Below are 5,491 nucleotides of genomic sequence, written 5' to 3'. Positions count from 1 at the left end.
AGCCAAGAGACGTCGAACGTCGATTTTGCATGTCAGAAATGTTGCTTCAACGCTTCAAAAAAGGTCGTTTTTGCATCAAATTGTTACTGGTGATGAAAAATGGATCCAATACGATAATCCAAAACGAAAAAAATTGTGGGGTAAGCCCGGCCATGCATCAACATCGACGACCAAGCCAAATATCCATGGCGCCAAGGTAATGCTCTCTATTTGGTGGGATCAGAAGGGAGTGCTCTACTATGAGCTGCTAAAACCTGGTGAAACCATCAATGGTGAACGCTATCGACGACAATTGATCAAATTAAACGCAGCAATCAAAGCAAAACGGCCGAAATATGCGACCAGACACCACCACGATAGTCTCGATCATTACACGTCAAACCAACAACGCCAAACATTTTAACGGGAACTACATTGATGGGTGTATTCAATGCAGTGTCAAACATAGTCGTCATTGTGTTGTGTGGTGAAATAATAATTGAACCGTTGCGACAAACAAATTCCCTCAGAATTTTTTAGTTTCAAAGTGCAACATGAAATTTTTTTTATATAGAGTTAACAACAACAACTCCACATGAAAAAAACTTCATGTTGCACTTTAAAACTAAAAAATTCTGAGGTAATTTGTTTGTCGCAATGGTTCAATTATTATTTGAATTTTAAACAAATAAAAATGTTTCGATACTGCCAAATAAAATTGTGCAAATATGCCGCTGGCACACAAGACAAAAAATTGCCTTCTTTCGGTAGATTAAACCCGTATTTAAAAAAAATTGTTTTTCTTTCATTTTCAATCGAGATGTATGGAAGAAAATTACGGTTTTATATGATATGTTGGAGTTTACATAATTAAAAAAAACACAAAATGTTAGATTCAGAATATAAACTGGTTCGTGGCAGAATTGTTTTTTTTTTTTTTAATTTTTCGGACCATACTGAGAAAACGCTTGCGTTCGAACAGAAATCTACACTGGAACAGAAGTCGATTTGACATTAGCTGTCAAACCGGCAAGATGTTCAAGTGCGTTTGTAAAGTGAGCGCGTTCACTCCATGTCAGCAGGTTTTGGACGAATTTCATTTTGCAAATGATGTTGTTGTTAGTGTAATAATACCCCCGCGCCAGACACGAGCCCATAATATTCCATGATGACAATGCTCGGCCTCATCGCACTCAACCGGTCAAAAATTACGTGGAGAACGTCGGATGGCATGTTTTACCCCACCCCCCTTATAGCCCAGACCTTGCTCCTTCCAACTACCACTTGTTTCGATCCATGCAGAATGCCCTCACCGGAACACGCTTCACTTCAGTTCAAGGAATCAAAAATTGGCTTGACACGTTTTTGGCCGCCAAGCCGGCACAGTTTTTTCGGGATGGAATCCATAAGTTGCCAGAAAGATGGCAGATTGTAGTGTCTAGCGATGGACAATACTTTGAACATTGAAAGTATAAACATTTTTTCGAAATAAAGCTTCAATTTTTCAAAAAAAATGGCACGAATTAATTCACACTCCCGAAACATATCCATTTTGTTTCAGCCATTTTGTCACATATGTCGAGAATTTCCTCAACGATTTACATCACATATTTTCAGTCATTTTTGCAGACAATTCGTCACATATTTGTACAATTTTCTCAAGAGTTTTTCGGTTAAGAGCACTAGATTCGTTATCACATTTACAAAAAATTTCGTTAATATCTAATTTTTCAATGTTTTCTCTCAATTTATCTTTCTCGTCTTCATCGGTATTTTCAGTCATTTTTTCGAGCATTTTGTCGGATATGTCGAGAATTTCCCAAACCATTTACATCATTTTTGCAGACAATTCGTCACATATTTTTACAATTTTCTTAAGAGTTTTTTGGTAAAGATCACGAGATTTGTCATTGCAACTATTTTCATAAATATCCAATCTTTCAATATTTTCTCTCAATTTATCTTTCTTGGCGTCATCATCATTTTCTTCAAAATAATTGAAAACAAATTCTCCAAAAAGTTCAATTTCCTTGTTCAACGTTTTGATCGAAAAAAAAAATAGCATAGAATGGTTCTGACTTTTCACTGACTGGTGGTGGTGGTGGTGGTGATCCCACCGGTAGCGGGATGTTCCACACATCCGGGTCGATACCTGGTGGTGGCGATGATGCTGGTGGTGATGGCGATGATGCTGGTGGTGGCGATGCTATAATTTTGTTTAGCCAATCCCAATCGCTCTCCTCGATTGTTGGCCATTCCATGTCTGTATCGAGGTGCAATGGGGACAATCCAGACAATGGAGATGCTGTAGCGGAAGCGGTAGCATGTGCTGGGTGCGATGACGGGTGAACCGAAGATGGCGTTACCGGGAACATTTTGGTAATAAAATCTATAGTAGCTATATATAGTAGCTGTTCTTTCACGAATTTTTTCTTTGAACGTGAGCTTTCTAGATGATTCTCCACTTTGATCATTTTCTTCGGATCCATCAATGGGTTCATCAATGGATTTATCAATGGCTTCGATATCGAATGCCGCACTTGCGCTTGCTATCGTTTCCATTTCTAGGATTTGCGCAATCAAAAACTGTGTACCTATTTCTACCAGTTGTGCGGAGTCTTTGTCGTCTTCACGCGATATGCAGTCCATTAGTCTCTGCTTGTTTTCCAGCATTATATCCAATATTGGCTTCGATATATTCATTGCAACAACCTAATTGGAAAGGAAAAAAAAAGCAAGATGTGATGAATAAGTGCGAAATTAAGTGCAAATACAAATCGAATTCAATGGTTCAAAGCTTGATTTTTAAGTTAAGAGTAAGAGAAATTTGAATTTGCTTGAAACCTAATCAACATACCTTGAACACCTTCAAGACTGCATCTCGGAGATCGAAGGAATTACTTTCTCCTAGCATATCAAATAGAAGCTCCAAATATACTGGGTTTGAAATATACCGAGTCATTATCTGCAAAAAAGGAAAGTGCTGAGTGAGTCCATTCACAATTTGTGCAACTGTCGTCGCGGAATTTATTATTCTTCATTCGAATTCGAGAAGAAAACTTGATTTGCGTCACATTGTCACATTTTGTACTTACTGTAGAGGCGCTTCCATTCAATAGCAATTCGCTCAATAGTTTTATGCTTCGTCTACGTATTTCATCATTCTTTGAGTTTAACAATCGCTGATAATGCGTAAACACCTGGTCATAGTTTGCCTCCAAGAATTCAGCACACTCGTGTTAGTAGTTCCTAATTGCGAAAAGAAAACGAAAAATAAACATCAATGTTTCCAGTTGTGTGACACAATCCGATTTGGATCAACACTGCACGCCCAACAATAAAACCCAAAATCGAATCTAGTTCTGTCGATTATATTTACCTTAAACGTAGAAAATGCATCAGATGCAATGTCCGTTTTTAGATCTTCAACGTGATGGAAAAAATTGAAGAATTCATTTGAATGTAACATAATTTTGGCCAATGCTTCGTACCGTGCGCATTCACGTATCATTTTTCCACAGTTCAGTGCGATTTCGTGGTGGTTATAGCTGTAGAAGATGGTGATGTGTTGAAAGATATTTTGTTAATGGTATGTGTGTGTGTTTGTGTCCCGATTTAGACTAAACAACATAACGTATAATGTGAATTACCTAGCAATTAACGTAAATGAATTTTCCGGTTTTGCGCAAATGTATTCAACAATCGGTGAACGAATAACGGTAATCTGCCGTCCAAGCATATTCTTAAACACATTTGTCACATCTTCCTTGCCCTCAATGCGATTCAGATTCTGTAAAACGAAACGAAAGGAAAAAAACACCATATTTAGCTCTCTCAATTATGCAATTTTCGTTCGTAATGGATGAAGTGACGTTTTATGAAATTGGTGTTGGCAGGCGCTATCGCTAGATTGACGTAGTATGTGAGTAGTGTAAATATGTATATTTCGTCCAACCATAGGTATCAGAGGGGGGGTTCATTTTCATACAAAATGCGCCGCGGGGAAAGGGGGGAAGAAAACACCAAAATTGTTGAGGGGAAATTTCAATTTTCGCATGCGCGAGGGGAAAGGTATTTTTCCACGGGAGCGATAGGGGAAAATTTTACCTATAGTTGAACGAAATATACACATGAAACATCCATATCATAACTTCTACAGAAGTCAAAACTAAACCTCTTTGCTTGTCCCTTAAATTTTTTTAAAATATTTTCCCAATTTTGTTATTTTCTAAATAATTGGACAAAAAACGATATACAGAAAATTAATAAAAATCAATTTATTATGATTTATGTAATCAAATAAAAAAACTGTTTAAAGTCAATTTTCGCACCAAAATCCAATACAAAACAGAATATATATATTTTACGACAATATTGCAAAGCGATGTAGAAATTTTGCAGAAGAAAGCTGAGCAAGCAGATTCTAATCATTTTGAAATGATGTCAAGGAATGCATATCATCTGTTTTGTAGGAACAAATTCGACGCAAAAAATGACTGAAAATGTATTTCACTTTATTATTGTATATAGAACTTGATTATTTTTTCCTTTGATTTCCATGCCAGTTTGTTGTAAGTTATTACAAAGTTAGTATTAAAGCTTATTAGTACACTTCGAGTCTTCAACTAGCGCGCAAAGCAAGTCAAGAAAAATGATTTTTTTAGTCAATTTTTTTGTGGTTTTATCATTCGTAATAAGTGGTGTTTATGGCATAATTGGCGGCAAGAATGTTACAAATATTTCATCATTTAACCATCATGTGTACCTCTCTGATGGGGCTGCAGAAACGATGCACTGCAATGGTGTAATGAGTAATTTAGTAATAATTACTGTTGCTCACTGTCTAAATGAAGACCCTTCTTAGTACTTCGTACGCGCAGGTTCATTAGATCCAAATGCAGGAGGTGTTGTAAAAAAATTTAAAGAATGTTACAAAAATCCCTCGTATCGAATCGGTAATAATGATCACGACAGTGATGTATGTGGCTGTCATTTACCTTGAAGATCCATTTGTATTCAATGAAAATATAAGTTTCATTCGCCTCGCCAACGGACGAAAATATTTATGAAAATTATGGATCAATACTAAATGTAAGTGGGTTTGGAGCCTGTGAGCAAAACAGAAACGTTTGTAACCTGCGGTCTCTTGAGACGCCTCTCGTAAATTGGACCGTATGTTATAACAGATATCATAAAAACCCCGACATTGATGATGTTAATGATAATATCACTTGTGTTGGCAATGTTTTAATGGAGTTTTTGACTAGCGGAGATTCAGGACGTATGTATTTTGAAATTTCATATTCTTTGTCTGCAATTTTTCATTTTCAAGTTTCATATGTTTTTTGTTCATCCAATTGATTATTAATAATGTATTGTTTACAATAACAGCATGCATATTCGACAGTCATCAAGGAGAGCGTGTATATGTGGGGTTATTTTCATGGGCGGAAGATTCCGCATTCGTAGCTTGGCCGCAAGTGGCGGTCAAGCTTAGCAACTATTACACTTG

At 36.7% G+C, this 5,491-nt stretch overlaps 1 pseudogene; it reads right to left on the bottom strand.

Annotated features, from left to right (window-relative positions):
• Positions 1-2,058: 2,058 nt before the first annotated feature.
• On the bottom strand, positions 2,059-3,802 carry LOC129572893 (protein Mo25-like; annotated as a pseudogene).
• Between the last annotated feature and the right edge of the window lie 1,689 nt (positions 3,803-5,491).

The sequence above is a fragment of the Sitodiplosis mosellana genome, unplaced genomic scaffold (assembly GCF_009176505.1).
Source record: "Sitodiplosis mosellana isolate CC-2019 unplaced genomic scaffold, AAFC_SMos_1.0 Smas_scaffold_5703, whole genome shotgun sequence".
In the NCBI taxonomy this organism is placed as follows: domain Eukaryota; kingdom Metazoa; phylum Arthropoda; class Insecta; order Diptera; family Cecidomyiidae; genus Sitodiplosis; species Sitodiplosis mosellana.
The sequence above is the reverse complement of the archived record's forward strand: the minus strand, read 5'-3'. Positions and strand labels throughout refer to the sequence as shown.